The sequence below is a fragment of the Arachis hypogaea genome, chromosome 19 (assembly GCF_003086295.3).
Source record: "Arachis hypogaea cultivar Tifrunner chromosome 19, arahy.Tifrunner.gnm2.J5K5, whole genome shotgun sequence".
NCBI classification, from domain to species: domain Eukaryota; kingdom Viridiplantae; phylum Streptophyta; class Magnoliopsida; order Fabales; family Fabaceae; genus Arachis; species Arachis hypogaea.
The window spans coordinates 115,414,737-115,434,932 of record NC_092054.1 but is presented as its reverse complement, the minus strand read 5'-3'; the positions used below and the strand labels follow the sequence as shown (position 1 = coordinate 115,434,932).

Genomic DNA, 20,196 nt, shown 5'->3' with positions numbered 1-20,196 from the left:
TTAATAGGAGAATGGTGAGAGTAGATAAGCGTTTGGACCAAGTTCTAGAGGACATATGCCTCCCTGGAACTAAGTGAATAACCAACTCAAGAGAGGAGATCTCAAACCAGTCGCTAGGGGGTGGTTGGACTTTATTGGGCATTCTATATTGCCCACTAGCAACCGCTCTGAGGTCACTGTCAAAAGAGCAGTGATGATTCATTGCATTATGCTGGGAAACGAAGTGGAGATTCATCATTTGATTTCTTGTGAGATTTACACAATTGCGAATAAGAACTCCACTGAAGCCAAATTGGATTACCCAAGCTTAATCTCTCTGCTATGTAAAGATGCTGGGGTGAAGATGGGAGTAGATGAGTTCATCCCAGTCGAGCACCCAACCACCAAGAAGTCAATGGAAGGACAACAAGTGCAAGATAACTCCATCAAAAGGAGGGCATAGGATTTCCTCCCAGAAATCCCTCAGATTGACTACTGGACCCGCCTAGAAGCATCTGTCACCAAGCTGCAAGAAGCTATGGATCAACTTAAGAAAGAATAGCAAAATCAAAATAGCATGCTCTGCAAACTGCTTAAGGAGCAAGAAAAGCAAGGACGTGAGCTTGACGTGGCGAAAATTGGCTAATTAAGAATTGATATAAGTTGTGCGTTGCAAGTATAGTTCTTAAACAACCAGAAATCCGCTTATCAATTTAGAAGGGTTGTCACAAAAATTAAAATTAAAATACTGGGAGTATGAATCCCAGATCATCTCCTAACGAGTTGCAGAAAGGTGTGCTATTTTATTAATCAGATGTTTTCAAAAAGAGTTTGAGTTGAATAAACAGGAAATTAAATTGGGGAAATTAAGTAATTTAAATAAAGGCCTTAACTGGGAGTAGATTAGTTGGAAGCCCTATTCTTGTTGCAGTACTCTCAAGATTAATTGATAATTGAAGGTTGTTCTGTTTAGTTATCCCTTACTAGGTAAGGGAAAGTCAAACAAGTTGGAATGCTGTTTCTATTCTCAAGTCCCAATCCGCTTACTTGGAAGGACTGGCGTTAGTGACTAGAGAGCAATCCAACAATAAACCCAATTACAATTTCTCTTTTGAGCATTCCAACTCAAGGGTTCCTTTCAATCAACTCCCCATCAAGTTAGGAAACTACTCGCTCATTGTGAATGTAGAACTCATAACATAGGAAAGGGAATTAAAGAAAGACATGATAAATAAAACTCAAAGGAATCAATTAAAAATAAAAGTAACTCTTGTATTAATAAATTCTAAAATAATCCAATAGTGAAATTGAGTAAATTAAAGGACATGGAAGAGTAAAGCCAAGTAAAGAAAATGAACTAGAATGACGAAGTCTTGATGAGGTAATAACTCTTCTCAATATCCCAATGCAAAGAGCAATAGAAGTAAAAATCATAAGAACTATGAATGTGTAGAGAGAAAACCTAGAGGAGGAGTAAAATTAGATCTAAAACTAAAAATTGTGTAGAATGAATGTTGTTTTGGTTTCTGCATGTTCTCTGGCTCTAGTCTATTTTTCTGGGCTGAAAACTGGGTCAAAACAGGGCCCAAAATCGCCCCTAGCGAATTCTACAGATTATGCAGATCGCACACGTCACGCGATCGCGTCATTCATGTGGACACGTCATTCGGCGTTTTGCTTGCCACGCGGGCGCGTCGTCCACGCCTCCGCGTCACTTGTGCTATTCCAATCCGTGCGGTCGCGTGAGCCATGCGGCCGCGTCACTGCGATTTCCTCTCTTCCGCGTCGTCGCGTGAGCCATGCTGCCGCGTCACTTCTCGCTGGTCATCTCCTCAATTTCTTATGTTCCTTCTATTTTTGCAAGCTTCCTTTCCAATCTCCAACTCGTCCATGCCCTATAAAGCCTGAAACACTTAACACACAGATCACGGCATCGAATGGAATAAAGGAGAATTAAAATACATAATTAAAAGTCTCTAGGAAGCAAGTTTTCAATCATGTAATAATTTTAGGAAGGAAATATAAATGCATGCTAATCATATGAATAAGTGGGTAAAGATCATGATAAAACCACACAATTAAACATATTATAAACCATAAATAGTGGTTTATTAACCTCTCCACACTTAAACATTAGCATGTCCTCATACTTAGTTGAAGGAGATAAAATAAATGAGTAGGAATATGTCAAACTCATGCAATGCAATGCAACCTATATATATGAATACAACTATATGATTCTTGTCCACTTGATCAATAGCAAATAAGCTCTTCAAAATATAGATCAAATTCCACTAATTTAATTTTTATACAGTAATAACAGATAAAAGTGCAAGAAGATAACTCATGAAAGCAGAGAACATAAAATTTCAAGCATTGAACCCTCACTGATGATGTATGTATACTCTAGTCTCTCTAGTGTATAGGGTAATCACTCTATCCTTCTGATGAGCGGATAATTTATACGTTTTTGGCATTGTTTTAGTATGTTTTTAGTAGAATCTAGTTACTTTTAGGGATGTTTTCATTAGTTTTTATGTTAAATTCACATTTCTGGACTTTACTATGAGTTTGTGTGTTTTTTTGTGATTTCAGGTATTTTCTGGCTGAAATTGAGGGACTTGAGTAAAAATCAGATTCAGAGGTAGAAGAAGGACTGTTGATGCTGTTGGATTCTGACCTCCCTACACTCAAAGTAGATTTTCTGGAGCTACAGAACTCAAAATGGCGCGCTTCCAATTGCGTTCGAAAGTAGACATCCAGGGCTTTGCAGCAATGTATAATAGTCTATACTTTGGACGAGTTTAGACGACATAAAAGGGCGTTGAACGCCAGTTCTACGCTGCTGTCTGGAGTTAAACGCTAGAAACAAGTCACAAACCAGAGTTGAACGCCAGAAATACGTTACAACCTGGCGTTCAACTCCAGAAAGAGCCTCTGCACGTGTAACATTCAAGCTCAACCCAAGCACACACCAAGTGGGTCCCAGAAGTGGATTTATGCATCAATTACTTACTTCTGTAAACCCTAGTAACTAGTTTAGTATAAATAAGACTGTTTACTATTGTATTAGACATCTTTGGACGCCTAGTTCTGAGATCATGGGGGCTGGCCATTCGGCCATGCCTGGACCTTCATCACTTATGTATTTTCAAATGGTAGAGTTTCTGCACTCCATAGATTAAGGTGTGGAGCTCTGCTGTTCCTCATGAATTAATGCAAAGTACTACTGTTTTTCTATTCAACTCAACTTATTCCGCTTCTAAGATATTCATTCGCACTTCAACCTGAATGTGATGAACGTGACAATCATCATCATTCCCTATGAACGCGTGCCTGACAACCACTTCCGTTCTACCCTAGATTGAATGAGTATCTCTTGGATCTCTTAATCAGAATCTTCGTGGTATAAGCTAGATTGATGGCGGCATTCATGAGAGTCCGGAAAGTCTAAACCTTGTCTGTGGTATTCCGAGTAGGACTCTGGGATTGAATGACTGTGACGAACTTCAAACTCGCGATTGCTGGGCGTAGTGACAGACGCAAAAGGAGGGTGAATCCTATTCCAGTATGATCGAGAACCTCAGATGATTAGCCGTGCTGTGACAGAGCATTTGGACCATTTTCACAAGAGGATGGGATACAACCATTGACAAGGGTGATGCCTCCAGACGATTAGCCATGCAGTGACAGCGCATCGGACCATTTTCCAAAGAGGATAAAAAGTAGCCATTGGCAACGGTGATGTCCTTACATAAAGCCAGCCATGGAAAGGAGTAAGACTGATTGGATGAAGACAGCAGGAAAGCAGAGGTTCAGAGGAACGAAAGCATCTCTACACACTTATCTAAAATTCTCACCAATGATATACATAAGTGTTTCTATCCTTATTTTCTATCTATTTATTATTTATGTTCGAAAATTCCATATCAATTATTATCCGCCTGACTGAGATTTACAAGGTGACCATAGCTTGCTTCATACCAACAATCTCCGTGGGATCGACCCTTACTCACGTAAGGTTTATTACTTGGACGACCCAGTGCACTTGCTGGTTAGTTGTATCGAAGTTGTGAATGAAAAATGATTTATTAAGACGTGCGTACAGAGTTTCTGGCGCCGTTGCCTGAGATCACAATTTCGTGCACCAAGTTTTTGGCGCCGTTGCCGGGGATTGTTCGAGTTTGGACAACTGACGGTTCATCTTGTTGCTCAGATTAGGTAATTTTCTTTTTGTTTTATTTTCAAAAAAAAAATTTTCAAAAATCTTTCAAAAATTTCTCCTTTGTTTTCGAAAAAGAAATTTTAAAATAAAAATGTTTTCAAAAATATATTTTTCTTCAGAATTTTTAAGAATGAATTCTAGTGTTTCATGAAGCATGTTGAAGCCTGGCTGGCTGTAAAGCCATGTCTAATTCTTCTGGATAGGATATGTCAGGCGTGTCATGTCTGAGTTACATACTAAAGCTTGGCTGGCTATTAAGCCATGCCTGACCCTTTGATTGGTGCTTTAGTTTAAAGAGCATAAGATTCCTGGAATTCATATTAAAAATTTTGGAATCCTTATTTTTCTTTTTCAAAATTATTTTCGAAAAAAATTAAAAGAAAATACAAAAAATCATAAAATCATAAAAATAAAAAAAATATATTTTTTATTTCTTGTTTGAGTCTTGAGTCAGATTTAAAGTTTGGTGTCAATTGCATGTTCATCTTGCATTTTTCGAAAAATTCATGCATTCAAAGTGTTCTTCATGATCTTCAAGTTGTTCTTGGTAAGTCTTCTTGTTTGATCTTGATATTTTCTTATTTTTCATCTTTTCTTGTTTTACATGTGCATTCTTGCATCCATAGAGTCTAAACATGAAAGATTTCTAAGTTTGGTGTCTTGCATGTTTTCTTTGCATATAAAAATTTTCAAAAATAAGTCTTGATGTTCATCATGACATTCAAAGTGTTCTTGGTGTTCATCTTGACATTCATAGTGTTCTTGCATGCATTCATTGTTTTGATCCAAAAATCTTCATGCATTGCATCATTTTCATGTTTTTCTCTCATCATTAAAAATTCAAAAATAAAAAAAATATCCTTCCTTTTTTCTCTCATAAATTTCGAAAATTAGATTTGACTTTTTCAAAAATTTTTAAAATCTAATTGTTTCTTATGAGTCAAATCAAGTTTTCAATTTAAAAATCTTATCTTTTTCAAAATCTTTTTCAAAAATCAAATCTTTTTCATTTTTTTTCGAAAATTATAAAAATATTTTTCAAAAATCTTTTTCTTACTTTTATCTCATAATTTTCGAAAATATCCTCAACAATTAATGGTTTGATTCAAAAATTTCAAGTTTGTTACTTACTTGTTAAGAAAGATTCAAACTTTAAGTTCTAGAATCATATCTTGTGATTTCTTGTGAATCAAGTCATTAATTGTGATTTTAATCAAATCTTTTTCAAAACTAATTTCAATCATATCTTTTCAAAAATATCTCTTCATCTTATCTTTTTCAAAATTTGATTTTAAAATATCCTTTCTAACTTCTTATCCTCTTATCTCTTCAAAATTGATTTTCAAATTTGTTTCAACTAACTAACTAACTTTTTGTTTGTTTCTTATCTTTTTCAAAACTACCTAACTAACTCTCTCTCTAATTTTTGAAAATATCTTCCCTCTTTTTCAAAATTTCTTTTTAATTAACTAATTATTTTAATTTTTGATTTTAATTTTCGAAAAATTACTAACCTTTTTCAAAAACTATTTTCAAAAATCACTAACTCTTTTTCAAAAATAATTTTCAAAAATTCTCCTTCTCTCTTATCTCCTTCTATTTAATTATTCATCTACTAACACTTCATCTCACCCAAATTCGAACCCCCTCTTCCATCTGTGTTCAAATTTTTTCTTCTTCTTTTCTTCTACTCACACAGGGACCTCTATACTGTGGTAAATAGGACCCCTATTATTATTATCTTTCTGTCCCTCTTTTTTTTCACATGAGCAGGAGCAAGGACAAGAATATTCTTGTAGAAGTAGATCCAGAACCTGAAAGGACTCTAAAAAGGAAACTAAGAGAAGCTAAAATACAACAGTTCAGAGACAACCTTTCAGAAATTTTCGAACAAGAAGAGGAGATGGCAGCCGAAAATGATAATAATGCAAGGAGAATGCTTGGTGACTTTACTGCACCTAATTTCAATTCACATGGAAGAAGCATCTCCATTCCTGCCATTGGAGCAAACAATTTTGAGCTGAAACCTCAATTAGTTTCTCTGATGCAGCAGAACTGCAAGTTTCATGGACTTCCATCTGAAGATCCTTTTCAGTTCTTAACTGAATTCTTGTAGATATGTGATACTGTTAAGATTAATGGAGTAGATCCTGAAGTCTACAGGCTCATGCTTTTCCCTTTTGCTGTAAGAGACAGAGCTAGAGTATGGTTGGACTCTTAACCTAAGGATAGCCTGAACTCTTGGGATAAGCTGGTCAAGGCTTTCTTAGCCAAGTTCTTTCCTCCTCAAAAGCTGAGTAAGCTTAGAGTGGATGTTCAGACCTTCAGACAGAAAGAAGGTGAATCCCTCTATGAAGCTTGGGAGAGATACAAAGGACTGACCAAAAAGTGTCCTTCTGACATGCTTTCAGAATGGACCATCCTGGTTATATTCTATGATGGTCTGTCTGAATTAGCTAAAATGTCATTGGATACTTCTGCAGGTGGATCCATTCACCTAAAGAAAACGCCTGCAGAAGCTCAAGAACTCATTGACATGGTTGCTAATAACCAGTTCATGTACACTTCTGAAAGGAATCCTGTGAATAATGGGACGCCTATGAAGAAGGGAGTTTTTGAAATTGATACTCTGAATGCCATACTGGCTCAGAATAAAATATTGACTCAGCAAGTCAATATGATTTCTCAGAGTCTGAATGGAATGCAAGATGCATCCAACAGTACTCAAGAGGCATCTTCTGAAGAAGAAGCTTATGATCCTGAAAACCCTGCAATAGCAGAGGTAAATTATATGGGTGAACCTTATGGAAATACATATAATCCATCATGGAGAAATCACCCAAATCTCTCATGGAAGGATCAACAAAAGCCTCAACAAGGCTTTAATAATGGTGGAAGAAATAGGTTTAACAATAGTAAACCTTTTCCATCATCCACTCAGCAACAGACAGGGAACTCTGAATAAAATACCTCTAATTTAGCAAACTTAGTCTCTGATCTGTCCAAGGCCACTGTAAGTTTCATGAATGAAACAAGGTCTTCCATTAGAAATTTGGAAGCACAAGTGGGCCAGCTGAGTAAAAGGATCACTGAAATCCCTCCTAGTACTCTCCCAAGCAATACAGAAGAGAATCCAAAAGGAGAGTGCAAGGCCATTGAATTAATTACCATGGCCGAACCTATAAGGGAGGGAGAAGACGTGAATCCCAAGGAGGAAGACCTCCTGGGACGTCCAGTGATCAATAAGGAGTTTCCCTCTGAGGAACCAAAGGAATCTGAGACTCATCTAGAGACCATAGAGATTCCATTGAACCTCCTTATGCCATTTATGAGCTCTGATGAGTATTCCTCTTCTGAAGAGAATGAGGATGTTACTGAAGAGCAAGCTGCCAAGTTTCTTGGTGCAATCATGAAGCTGAATGCCAAATTATTTGGTATTGAGACTTGGGAAGATGAACCTCCCTTGTTCACCAATGAACTAAGTGATCTGGATCAACTGACATTGCCTCAGAAGAAACAGGATCCTGAAAAGTTCGTAATACCTTGTACCATAGGCAACATGATCTTTGAAAAGGCTCTGTGTGACCTTGGTTCAGGGATAAACCTCATGCCCCTCTCTGTAATAGAGAAACTGGGAATCTATGGGGTACAAGCTGCTAGAATCTCATTAGAGATGGCAGACAATTCAAGAAAATAGGTTTATGGACAAGTAGAGGACGTGTTAGTAAAGGTTGAAGGCCTTTACATCCCTGCTGATTTCATAATCCTTGATACTGGGAAGGATGGGGATGAATCCATCATCCTTGGAAGACCTTTCCTAGCCACAGCAAGAGCTGTAATTGATGTTGACAGAGGTGAATTATTCCTTCAATTGAATGAGGACTCCCTTGTGTTTAAAACTCGAGGTCATCCTTCTGTAAACATGGAGAGGAAGCATAAAAAGCTTCTCTCACTGCAGAGTCAACCAGAGCCCCCACAGTCAAACTTTAAGTTTGGTGTTGGGAGGCCACAACCAAACTCTAAGTTTGGTGTTGAACTCCCATAGCCAAACTCTAAGTTTGGTGTGGGGAGTCTCAACAAGGCTCTGAACATCTGTGAGGCTCCATGAGAGTCCACTGTCAAGCTATTGACATTAAAGAAGCACTTGTTGGGAGGCAACCCAATTTTTATTTATCTAATTCTATTTTTCTTGTTCTTTCATGTTTTATTAGGTTCATGATCATGTGGAGTCACAAAATAAATATAAAAATTGAAAGTGGAATAAAAAACAGCAGAAGAAAAATCACACCCTGGAGGAAGACCTTACTGGCGTTTAAACGCCAGTAAGATGCATCTGCCTGGCGTTCAACGCCAGAACAGAGCATGGTTCTGGTGCTGAACACCCAAAATAGGCAGCATCTGGGCGTTTGAACGCCAGAATTGCACCCTGGAGAAGAGCTGGCGCTGAACGCCCAGAACAAGCATGGTTCTGGCGTTCAACGCCAGAAATGGGCAACAAATGGGCGTTCAACGCCCAGAAAAAGCACCAATCTGGCGCTGAACACCCAGAGTTGTGTGCAAGGGCATTTTGCATGCCTAATTTGGTGTAAGGTTGTAAATCCTTGAACACCTCAGGATCTGTGAACCCCACAGGATCACCTCAGGATCTGTGGACCCCACAGGATCCCCACCTACCACCACTCACTTCTTCTCACCCCTCTTTCACACAATTCCATAAACACTCTTCCCCAAAACTCTTCACCAATCACCTCAATCTCTCTTCCCTATCACCACTTCACCACTCACATCCATCCACTCTTCCCCATAAACCTACCTCATAAACTCCACCTACCTTCAAAATTCAAAATCAATTTCCCACCCAAACCCACCCTATATGGCCGAAACCTTACCCCCCTCCCTTCCCTATATATAGCCCTCCATTCCTCCTCATTTTCACACAATACAACCCTCTCTTCCCCTTCTTGGCTGAAACACTTCTCTCTCTCCCTCTCCTCCATTTCTTCTTCTTCTTCTTCATCTCTTCTTTCTTCTCTTGCTCGAGGGCGAGCAATATTCTAAGTTTGGTGTGGTAAAAGCATAAGCTTTTTGTTTTTCCATTACCATTGATGGCACCCAAGACCGAAGAATCCTCTAGAAAAGGGAAAGGGAAGACAAAAGCTTCCACCTCCGAGTCATGGGAGATGGAAAGATTCATCTCCAAAGCCCATCAAGACCACTTCTATGATGTTGTGGCCAAGAAGAAGTTGATCCCCGAGGTCCCTTTCAAACTCAAGAGAAATGAGTATCCAGAGATCCGACATGAAATCCAAAGAAGAGGTTGGGAAGTTCTAACAAACCCCATCCAACAAGTCAGCATCCTAATGGTTCAAGAGTTCTATGCCAATGCATGGATCACTAGGAACCATGATCAAAGTAAGAACCCAAACCCAAAGAATTATATTACAATGGTTCGGGAGAGATACTTAGATTTTAGTCTGGAAAATGTGAGGTTGGCGTTTAACTTGCCTATGATGCAAGGAGATGCACGCCCCTACACTAGAAGGGTCAACTTTAATCAAAGGTTGGACCAAGTCCTCATGGACATATGTGTAGAAGGAGCTCAATGGAAGATTGACTCCAAAGGCAAGCTGGTTCAATTAAGAAGACTGGACCTCAAGCCTGTGGCTAGAGGGTGGTTGGAGTTCATCCAACGCTCCATCATCCCCACTAGCAACCGATCTGAAGTTACTGTGGATCGGGCCATCATGATTCATAGCATCATGATTGGAGAAGAAGTAGAAGTTCATGAAGTCATCTCCCTTGAATTCTACAAAATAGCCAAAAAGCCCTCTCCTGGGGCAAGGCTAGCTTTTCCTCATCTTATTTGCCATCTATGTTACTCAGCTGGAGCTTTCATAGAAGAAGACATTTCTATTGAGGAAGAGAAGCCCATCACTAAGAAAAGGATGGAGCAAGCAAGAGAGCCCATTCATGGATCTCAAGAGACGCATGAAGCTCATCACCATGAGATCCCGGAGATGCCTCAAATGCATTTTCCTCCACAAAACTATTGGGAGCAAATCAACACCTCCCTAGGAGAATTAAGTTCCAACATGGGACAATTAAGGGTGGAACATCAAGAGCACTCCATCATCCTTCATGAAATAAGAGAAGATCAAAAAGCAATGAGGGAGGAGCAACAAAGACAAGGAAAAGACATAGAAGAGCTCAAGGACATCATTGGTTCCTCAAGAAGGAAACGCCACCATCACTAAGGTGGATTCATTCCTTGTTCTTACATTCTCTGTTTTTCGTTTTCTCTATGTTAAGTGCTTATCCATGTTTGTGTCTTCATTACATGATCATTAGTATTTAGTAACTTTGTCTTAAAGTTATGAATGTCCTATGAATCCATCACCTCTCTTAAATGAAAACTGTTTTAATTCAAAAGAACAAGAAGTACATGAGTTTCGAATTTATCCTTGAACTTAGTTTAATTATATTGATGTGGTGACAATGCTTCTTGTTTTCTGAATGAATGCTTGAACAGTGCATATGTCTTTTGAAGTTGTTGTTTAAGAATGTTAAATATGTTGGCTCTTGAAAGAATGATGATAAGGAGACATGTTATTTGATAATCTGAAAAATCATAAAAATGATTCTTGAAGCAAGAAAAAGCAGCAAAGAACAAAGCTTGCAGAAAAAAAAAATAGCGAAAAAATAGAAAAAAAAAAAGAGAAAAAGCAAGCAGAAAAAACCAAAGGCTCTTAAAACCAAGAGGCAAGAGCAAAAAGCCAATAACCCTTAAAACCAAAAGGCAAGGGTAAATAAAAAGGATCCCAAGGCTTTGAGCATCAGTGGATAGGAGGGCCTAAAGGAATAAAATCCTGGCCTAAGCGGCTAAACCAAGCTGTCCCTAACCATATGCTTGTGGCGTGTAGGTGTCAAGTGAAAACTTGAGACTGAGCGGTTAAAGTCAAGGTCCAAAGAAAAAAAAAGAGTGTGCTTAAGAACCCTGGACACCTCTAATTGGGGACTTTAGCAAAGCTGAGTCACAATCTGAAAAGGTTCACCCAATTATGTGTCTGTGGCATTTATGTATCCGGTGGTAATACTGGAAAACAAAGTGCTTAGGGCCACGGCCAAGACTCATAAAGAAGCTGTGTTCAAGAATCATCATACTGAACTAGGAGAATCAATAACACTATCTGAACTCTGAGTTCCTATAGATGCCAATCATTCTGAACCTCAATGGATAAAGTGAGATGCCAAAACTATTCAAGAGGCAAAAAGCTACAAGTCCCGCTCATCTGATTGGAGCTATGTTTCATTGATAGTTTGGAATTTATAGTATATTCTCTTCTTTTTATCCTATTTGATTTTTAGTTGCTTGGGGACAAGCAATAATTTAAGTTTGGTGTTGTGATGAGCGGATAATTTATACACTTTTTGGCATTGTTTTTAGTATGTTTTTAGTAGAATCTAGTTACTTTTAGGGATGTTTTCATTAGTTTTTATGTTAAATTCACATTTCTGGACTTTACTATGAGTTTGTGTGTTTTTCTGTGATTTCAGGTATTTTCTGGCTGAAATTGAGGGACTTGAGCAAAAATCAGATTCAGAGGTAGAAGAAGGACTGCTGATGCTGTTGGATTCTGACCTCCCTGCACTCAAAGTGGATTTTCTGGAGCTACAGAACTCAAAATGGCGCGTTTCCAATTGCGTTGGAAAGTAGACATCCACGGCTTTCCAGCAATGTATAATAATCCATACTTTGGACGAGTTTAGATGACGTAAAAGGGCGTTGAACGCCAGTTCTACGCTGCTGTCTGGAGTTAAACGCCAGAAACAAGTCACAAACCAGAGTTGAACGCCAGAAATATGTTACAACCTGGCGTTCAACTCCAGAAAGAGCCTCTGCACGTGTAACATTCAAGCTCAGCCCAAGCACACACCAAGTGGGTCCCGGAAGTGGATTTATGCATCAATTACTTACTTTTGTAAACCCTAATAACTAGTTTAGTATAAATAGGACTGTTTACTATTGTATTAGATATCTTTGGATGCCTAGTTCTGAGATCATGGGGGCTGGCCATTCGGCCATGCCTGGACCTTCATCACTTATGTATTTTCAAATGGTAGAGTTTCTGCACTCCATAGATTAAGGTGTGGAGCTCTGCTGTTCCTCATGAATTAATGCAAAGTACTACTATTTTTCTATTCAACTCAACTTATTCCGCTTCTAAGATATTCATTCGCACTTCAACCTGAATGTGATGAACGTGACAATCATCATCATTCCCTATGAACGCGTGCCTGACAACCACTTCCGTTCTACCCTAAATTGAATGAGTATCTCTTGGATCTCTTAATCAGAATCTTCGTGGTATAAGCTAGATTGATGGCGGCATTCATGAGAGTCCGGAAAGTCTAAACCTTGTCTGTGGTATTCCGAGTAGGACTCTGGGATTGAATGACTGTGACGAACTTCAAACTCGCGATTGCTGGGCGTAGTGACAGACGCAAAAGGAGGGTGAATCCTATTCCAGTATGATCGAGAACCTCAGATGATTAGCCGTGCTGTGACAGAGCATTTGGACCATTTTCACAAGAGGATGGGATACAACCATTGACAAGGGTGATGCCTCCAGACGATTAGCCATGCAGTGACAGCGCATCGGACCATTTTCCAGAGAGGATAAAAAGTAGCCATTGACAACGGTGATGTCCTTACATAAAGCCAGCCATGGAAAGGAGTAAGACTGATTGGATGAAGACAGCAGGAAAGCAGAGGTTCAGAGGAACGAAAGCATCTCTATACACTTATCTGAAATTCTCACCAATGATATACATAAGTGTTTCTATCCTTATTTTCTATCTATTTATTATTTATGTTCGAAAACTCCATAACTATTTTATATTCGCCTGACTGAGATTTACAAGGTGACCATAGCTTGCTTCATACCAATAATCTCCGTGGGATCGACCCTTACTCACGTAAGGTTTATTACTTGGACAACCCAGTGCACTTGCTGGTTAGTTGTATCGAAGTTGTGAATGAAAAACGATTTATTAAGACGTGCGTACAGAGTTTCTGGCGCCGTTGCCTGAGATCACAATTTCGTGCACCACCTTCTCCAATCATGCTTTCTAATTTTTTTGTTCTTCTCCTAATCAATCAACAACATTTAATATACCAATACAAACATCATGAGGTCTTTTCAAGGTTGTAATGGGGCCAAGGTAATGGTAAGGATACACATATGGCTAAGTAAGCTTATAAACTGAATCTTTAATTAACCCAAGCTTTAACATAACCTATATATATATATATATATTCTATATAACTTTAGAATTCATACCTAGCTACCCAGAATTCCCTTTCACATTCCATACTCATGTATCAACTTTTTATTTTAATTTTATCATACGTGCATTGATCTTTGAATTCTTAACTTAACATTGGGGTAATTTTGTCCCCTTATTTATTTATTGAATATTTTTGTTTTTTTTTTCAATATAAGCATAAAAATAAACATAGCTTATCAATGCACATAGATTTTTAATTCTTATAGTTTCACATGAGTAGGTATCCAAATTTCCATTATATTATCCTGACACATTCCCTTATTATCTTTTGTTCCCATAATTTCCCATACTTAATTAGCACACACAATTCTATCTTAAGCTAACCAAAGATTCAATTTGGGATATATAATTGTTTTTCTGCTTAAGGCTAGTAATGTGGTAAAATATAGAACAAATGGGATTTAAAGGCTCAAAGTGGCTAACAAAGGTAATTGAAAGGGTAGGCTTAATTTGGATAAGTGAGCTAAACAAATAATGGCCTCAATCATATGCAAACATATAAATATAATAAACATTTGACATATAGGATGGAACAAAATATAGATCACAATCATAGAGAAGTAAACACACAAGAATAAAATAATTATGGTTAAATAATGTAACCATGCATAAAGGCTCAAATCTCACAGGTTGTGTGTTCTTTAGCTCAAAATTCATGTTCCAAATACAACTTCAAGCAAATTTAACATAAAAATTTTAATTAAAATTAGTGAAATTTCGTTCCAAAGATAGAGTCTTAGAAGAAACTTATTGTCTTTTCAATCAAGTAGAACATGCATGCAACTAATCTATTACTATGTAATTTATCCTATTCTATAAAAGAAAAACTAACTAAATATCCTAATTTATTGGTGTTTAGGGAAGAGAAATTACCTCCGGAAGTCAGGTACTGACCGACCTCCCCACACTTAAGGCTTTGCACCGTCCTCGATGCCATCTGTCAGGAACAGGGGTGGGCTGGTAGCAGTATCTCCACAGTCGGGACCATCATGGCTCCCTGTGTTGGTAAAGGAAGTGGAGTCCGGAGTGTCTGAGTCCTTGAATTTTCCCATGATCAGCTCCTTGAGGTATGTGAATCGGCGCTTGTTACGGCGCTCTCTCATCTTAGCTTTGTATTCCTGCCGATCCAACCTTTTGAGTATCTGATGGAGCAGTTGGTCTGTGGTAGGTGCTTGTGGTATGGAAGGAGGAATGTCCTGAGCCGGTTCAGTGGGCTGGCTTGTAGTGGCTGCTGAGGGTCTGATATATTTCCCATTAGGGACATATTGATCATCCCATGGAAGTATGGCTTTGGTGTCCCCAACTCTGAAGGAGACTCCTGCTGCTGAGACAAGATCTGAGACTAAGGCAGGGAAAGGTAAGTTGCCCGCGATTTGTACGTGTCCCATGGCATTCCGGATGTGTCTTGGTAGGTCCAGAGGCTGGTCGGTAAGGATGCACCATAGTAGAACGGCCATGTCCGCAATGAAGGAGGACTCGTGAGTGCTCGGAAAGACGTAATGGGACATGATTTGTGCCCATACGCGAGCATCCAAGGTAAGTGCTGAAGCCGATATTCCCTTAGGGCGGGTACGATGGTATCCGTAGATCCAACGGCTGCCAGGTAGTGCGATAACTCTGAGAACGGCGTCCCAGTCAAATTGGTACATCTGGCGCTTGAGTGCGGCTTCTTGAAAGGCGTCCAATCCTTCTGGAACAGGGGGAAGACCTAAAGCTTTTTGAATGGCCTCTTCTGTAATGAGGACTTGCTTCTGATGGACAAAGACAGACTGCAGGGTTGGCAGGTGGAAGTTGGAGTAGAACTCAACTACCCAAGAAAGATTGACCTGCCTCGGCTGTCTCCGTAGGAAACCCCATTGTCTTTGTGCAATTTGCGGCTCAACAAAGGTAGCAATATTGGGCGGGAGGATAAGAAGGTATTCGTTGTTGTAGCTCCTTTCTGCCAAGATGGGGAACATCTGCTCACAGTAGCGATTGGGAAATCACGCAGTGTCCTTTGCTGGGAAGGCTTTCTCATTTTCATCGACCTTTATAATCCTCTTAATCCTTTTTGTTGAGGGCTTGACTGCAGTTGAAGAAGGCTCTGCCACTAGTGCTCTCTTTGTTCCTCTCCTTGCTGTTGATTTGGGAGTAGCTTTCTCTTTGCCCTTCTTGGTGGCCATTCTGAAAAAGGGAAGAGAAAGTAAATTAAATTCGAAGAGATATAGCAAGGAAGAGAACGGAAAGGGGTAGTTATGAATGCACATTAAAAGGTAAATGATGTTAACACATGGTCATGACTACATGTGAAAAGTCATCAATGGAAAATAGCTAGTGCATATGATGACAAGTGAATGCAAGGTGTTTATTGGCATGCTGGCAAAGGCATGAGTAGCATAAATCAAGCATCACTCGTAATAAACCATCACGTTTGTATTGACAATTAATTTCAATTAATACAATAGTAAAGGGAATTTGTGAAAAGCAAGCATTGAATAGTAGAATAATGTAGAAAAATGCATAATGCTATATTGGCTTTTTCACAAACACATAGCATGGATGGTAAATAAGGTATAGAAAGTATTAAGGGGAACATGCAAGCAATCCCTTTTTTAATTGCCAAATAATTTTACAACAATCCACAAGCATATAATGAGAATTAATGACACAAATAAATTTCCAACACCAAGTAAAAAGGAAAAAAGAAAGAAAAAGAAAATATGGATAATGAAAATAAAAAGAAAAGAAAAGAAGATAACATATAAAAATAAGAAGAATAATAGAAAAGTAAGGAGAGAAAAAGAAAAGAAAACCTTGTTAATGGGGTGAGAGAGAGAGAGAGAGAGAGAGTAGAAAGTGAGAAAGAAGGAAGAAGAGAGAAAGAAGAATTAAGGAGGGAAAAAAAGGAAAAATAGGATTTGGGGAAGAGAAAGATAAGATAAGTGGCAAATCAGGGAAGCTGTACGGCGCAATCGACGCGGTCGCGTGGGGCATGCGGTCACGCGACTTGCACTGATACTGATTGACGCGGTCGCGTCGGTCACGTGGTCGCGTGACCCGTTTTATGCCACTGGCGCGAGAGCAGCCTCGCGCTCGCACAACTCTCTATTCGAAATTATATTGTTGCCAAATCTTAGGTGACGCGATCGCGTGGGCCATGCGATCGCGTGAGTGGTCATGAAAAGGATATGACGCGGTCGCGTCGGTCACGCAGCCGCGTGGGAAGGATTGTGCGTTCAGCACCAATCCAGCACCACTCTAGCACAACTTTCGGTCGTACATCCTTTTGACGTCGAATTCCAGGGCACGCGGCCGCGTGGGTGACGCGGTCGCGTGGGAGGCCAATGTTCCCACTCGACGCGGACGCGTCGGGGACGCGGTCGCGTGGGGGTAATTTGTGCCATTGGCACGCCTCCAGCCACGCTTTTGCGTGACTCTCTGTTCGGTTATTATTTTCTCCCATCTCCTTGTGACGCGGACGCGTCAATGATGCGGTCGCGTCGCATGAAATTTTTTTTTAAAAGTAAAAGTATGTAAATGCAGATGCACGAAATGTACTAATAAAGAGAAGAGTTATTGAATAGGAAAATTAAAAATAAAGAAAAGAACGATCATACCATGGTGGGTTGTCTCCCACCTAGCACTTTGCTTTAACGTCCGTAAGTTGGACGCTCCACTAGCTCAGTTTTCGGCTATGTGGGGATCTTCCAAGAGGAACATCTCGAGCTCCTTGTTTTTCTTCAGCTGCTCACCATGGTACAGCTTTAAACGATGTCCATTGACTTTGATGAGTTCAGAGCTTGAAGGATGGCTTAGGTGATAAACTTCGTACGGTTCGGCCTTCTCTACTTTGTATGGACCTTCCCATCTTGATCTCAACTTGCTTGGCATGAGACTCAGTCGATATTTGTAAAGGAGGACTAAATCCCCAGGTTGGAACTCTTTTTTCTTGATGTGCTGATCATGTACAGCCTTCATCTTCTCCTTGTATAGTCTTGAGTTCTCATAAGCTTCTAGGCGAAGGCTTTCCAATTCTTGCAGTTGTAATTTCCTTTCAGCTTCGGCTTCCTCAATTTCCATGTTGCACTCCTTTACTGCCCAAAAGGCTTTGTGCTCTACTTCAACAGGGAGATGACAAGCTTTTCCATAGACTAAGCGAAAAGGACTTATCCCAATGGGTGTCTTGTATGCGGTTCTGTACGCCCAAAGTGCATCTTGTAGCCTGGTGCTCCAGTCTCTTCTATGAGGTTTGACTATTTTCTGCAAGATACGCTTTATCTCTCTGTTTGACACCTCAGCTTGCCCATTAGTCTGAGGATGGTATGCTGTTGCAACCTTATGAATGATCCCATGCTTCTTCATTAATCCTGTTAGTCTCCTATTACAAAAATGGGTGCCTTGATTGCTCACGATTGCTCGTGGTGATCCAAAGCGACAAATAATGTGGTTTCTCACAAAGGAAACAACAGTGTTAGCATCATCAGTGCGAGTAGGAATTGCTTCCACCTATTTGGAAACGTAATCCACAGCTAACAATATATAAAAGTAACCATTAGAATTTGGAAATGGACCCATGAAGTCAATGCCCCAAACATAAAAAATTTCACAGAAAAGCATAATTTGTTAAGGCATCTCATCCCTCCTGGATATATTACCAAATTTTTGGCATGGGAAACAAGATTTACAAAACTCAGCAGCGTCTCTAAAAAGAGTAGGCCACCAGAATCCACAGTCTAAAATTTTTCTAGCTGTTCTTTGAGGGCCAAAATGTCCTCCACTCTCAGATGAGTGACAGGCCTCTAAGATGGACTGGAATTCTGATTGAGGCACACACTATCTAATTACCTGGTCAGCGCCACATCTCCATAAATATGGGTCATCCCATATATAATATTTAGACTCGCTTTTCAGCTTGTCTCTTTGATGCTTAGAAAAGTTTGGAGGAAAGGTGTGGCTAACTAGATAATTAGCTACAGGTGCATACCAAGGGACTACCTCAGATACTGCTTGCAGGTTATCAAATGGGAAATTATCATCTATAGGATTAGAATCATCCTTAATGTGCTCAAGGCGACTCAAGTGGTCTGCCACTAGATTCTGGTTACCGCTCCTATTCTTAATTTCCAAATCAAATTCTTGTAATAGCAGTATCCAACGTATAAGCCTTGGTTTGGACTCCTTTTAGCTAATAGATACTTTAGAGCTGCGTGGTCTGAATACACTACTACTTTAGTACCAAGTAAATCGGCTCAGAATTTATCCAGAGCAAAAACAATAGCAAGAAGCTCTTTCTCAGTAGTAGTGTAATTCGACTGAGCGGCATCTAAAGTTTTAGATGCGTAAGCAATAACAAAAGGATCCTTACCTTCACGCTGGGCTAGTGCTACTCCTACTGCATGGTTGGCTCCAGTCTGGTCCTCTTACAATTGGAGCTTGAGTCAGTGCGGTCTTCAGCTTATCAAACGCTTGTTTGCAATTTTCACTGAACTCGAACTCAATATCTTTCTGCAGTAGTCTAGATAAGGGAAGTACTACCTTACTGAAGTCTTTAATGAACCTCCTGTAAAAACCTGCATGGCCAAGGACAGAACGGACCTTCCTTACAGAAGAGGGGTAAGGTAAACTAGAAATAACATCCACCTTTGCTGGATCTACAGAAATGCCAATATTAGACACAACATGTCCTAGTACAATACCTTATTTTACCATAAAGTGACATTTTTCAAAATTTAATACAAGGTTTATACTGACACATCTATCTAATACTCTAGATAATCCATCTAAGCAAAGGCTAAAGGAATCGCCATATACACTAAAATCATCCATAAAAACTTCCATACAGTCCTCAATAAGATCAGAGAAAAGACTTATCATGCACCTTTGGAAGGTAGCTGGTGCATTGCACAAGCCAAAGGGCATTATCTTGTAAGCATAAGTCTCAAAAGGACATGTAAAAGTAGTCTTTTCCTGATCCTCAGAAGCTATATGAATCTGGAAATAACCTGTGTAACCATCTAAAAAACAATAATGTGATTTACCTGACAGGCGATCCAGCATTTGATCAATGAATGGAAGAGGATAGTGATCCTTACGAGTGGCTTGGTTGAGGTGTCTGTAATCAATGCAGACCCTCCAAGCGTTCTGTACTCTGGTTGCTATGAGCTCTCCATGCTCATTCTTCACTGTAGTGACACCAGAATTCTTGGGCACCACTTGTACTGGGTTCACCCATTCACTGTCTGAGATGGGATAGATGATATCTACCTCCAGTAGTCTGGTCACTTCCTTCTTGACAACCTCTAAGATAGTGGGGTTCAGTCTTCTCTGGGGTTGACGGACAGGTCTTACTCCCTCTTCTAAAAATATTCTGTGCTCACATACTTGAGGGTTGATGCCTACTATATCCGCCAAACTCCACCCAATTGCCTTCTTGTGCCTCCTCAGCACACTAAGTAACTGCTCTTCTTGTTGAGAAGTGAATTCCCTTGCAATGATAACTGGACACTTTTGCTTGTCCTCAAGGTAAGCATATTTAAGGTGTGGAGGAAGGGGTTTCAACTCTAACTTCTGCTCATGGTCAGGCTCTGAATTGTTTGAAGCTGGTGAAAATGGCGAAGTGCCATCATTGTCGTTCAAGAGTGTCCCCACACTCGGACCTTGTCCTG

The 20,196-nt window shown here is 39.6% G+C and overlaps 1 non-coding gene across 1 annotated transcript; it reads right to left on the bottom strand.

The window, feature by feature from the left end:
- Positions 1 to 6,503: 6,503 nt before the first annotated feature.
- On the bottom strand, positions 6,504 to 6,611 carry LOC112782116 (small nucleolar RNA R71). The gene has a single exon (XR_003192854.1). It is a non-coding gene; the product is annotated as a small nucleolar RNA R71 (small nucleolar RNA).
- Positions 6,612 to 20,196: the final 13,585 nt, after the last annotated feature.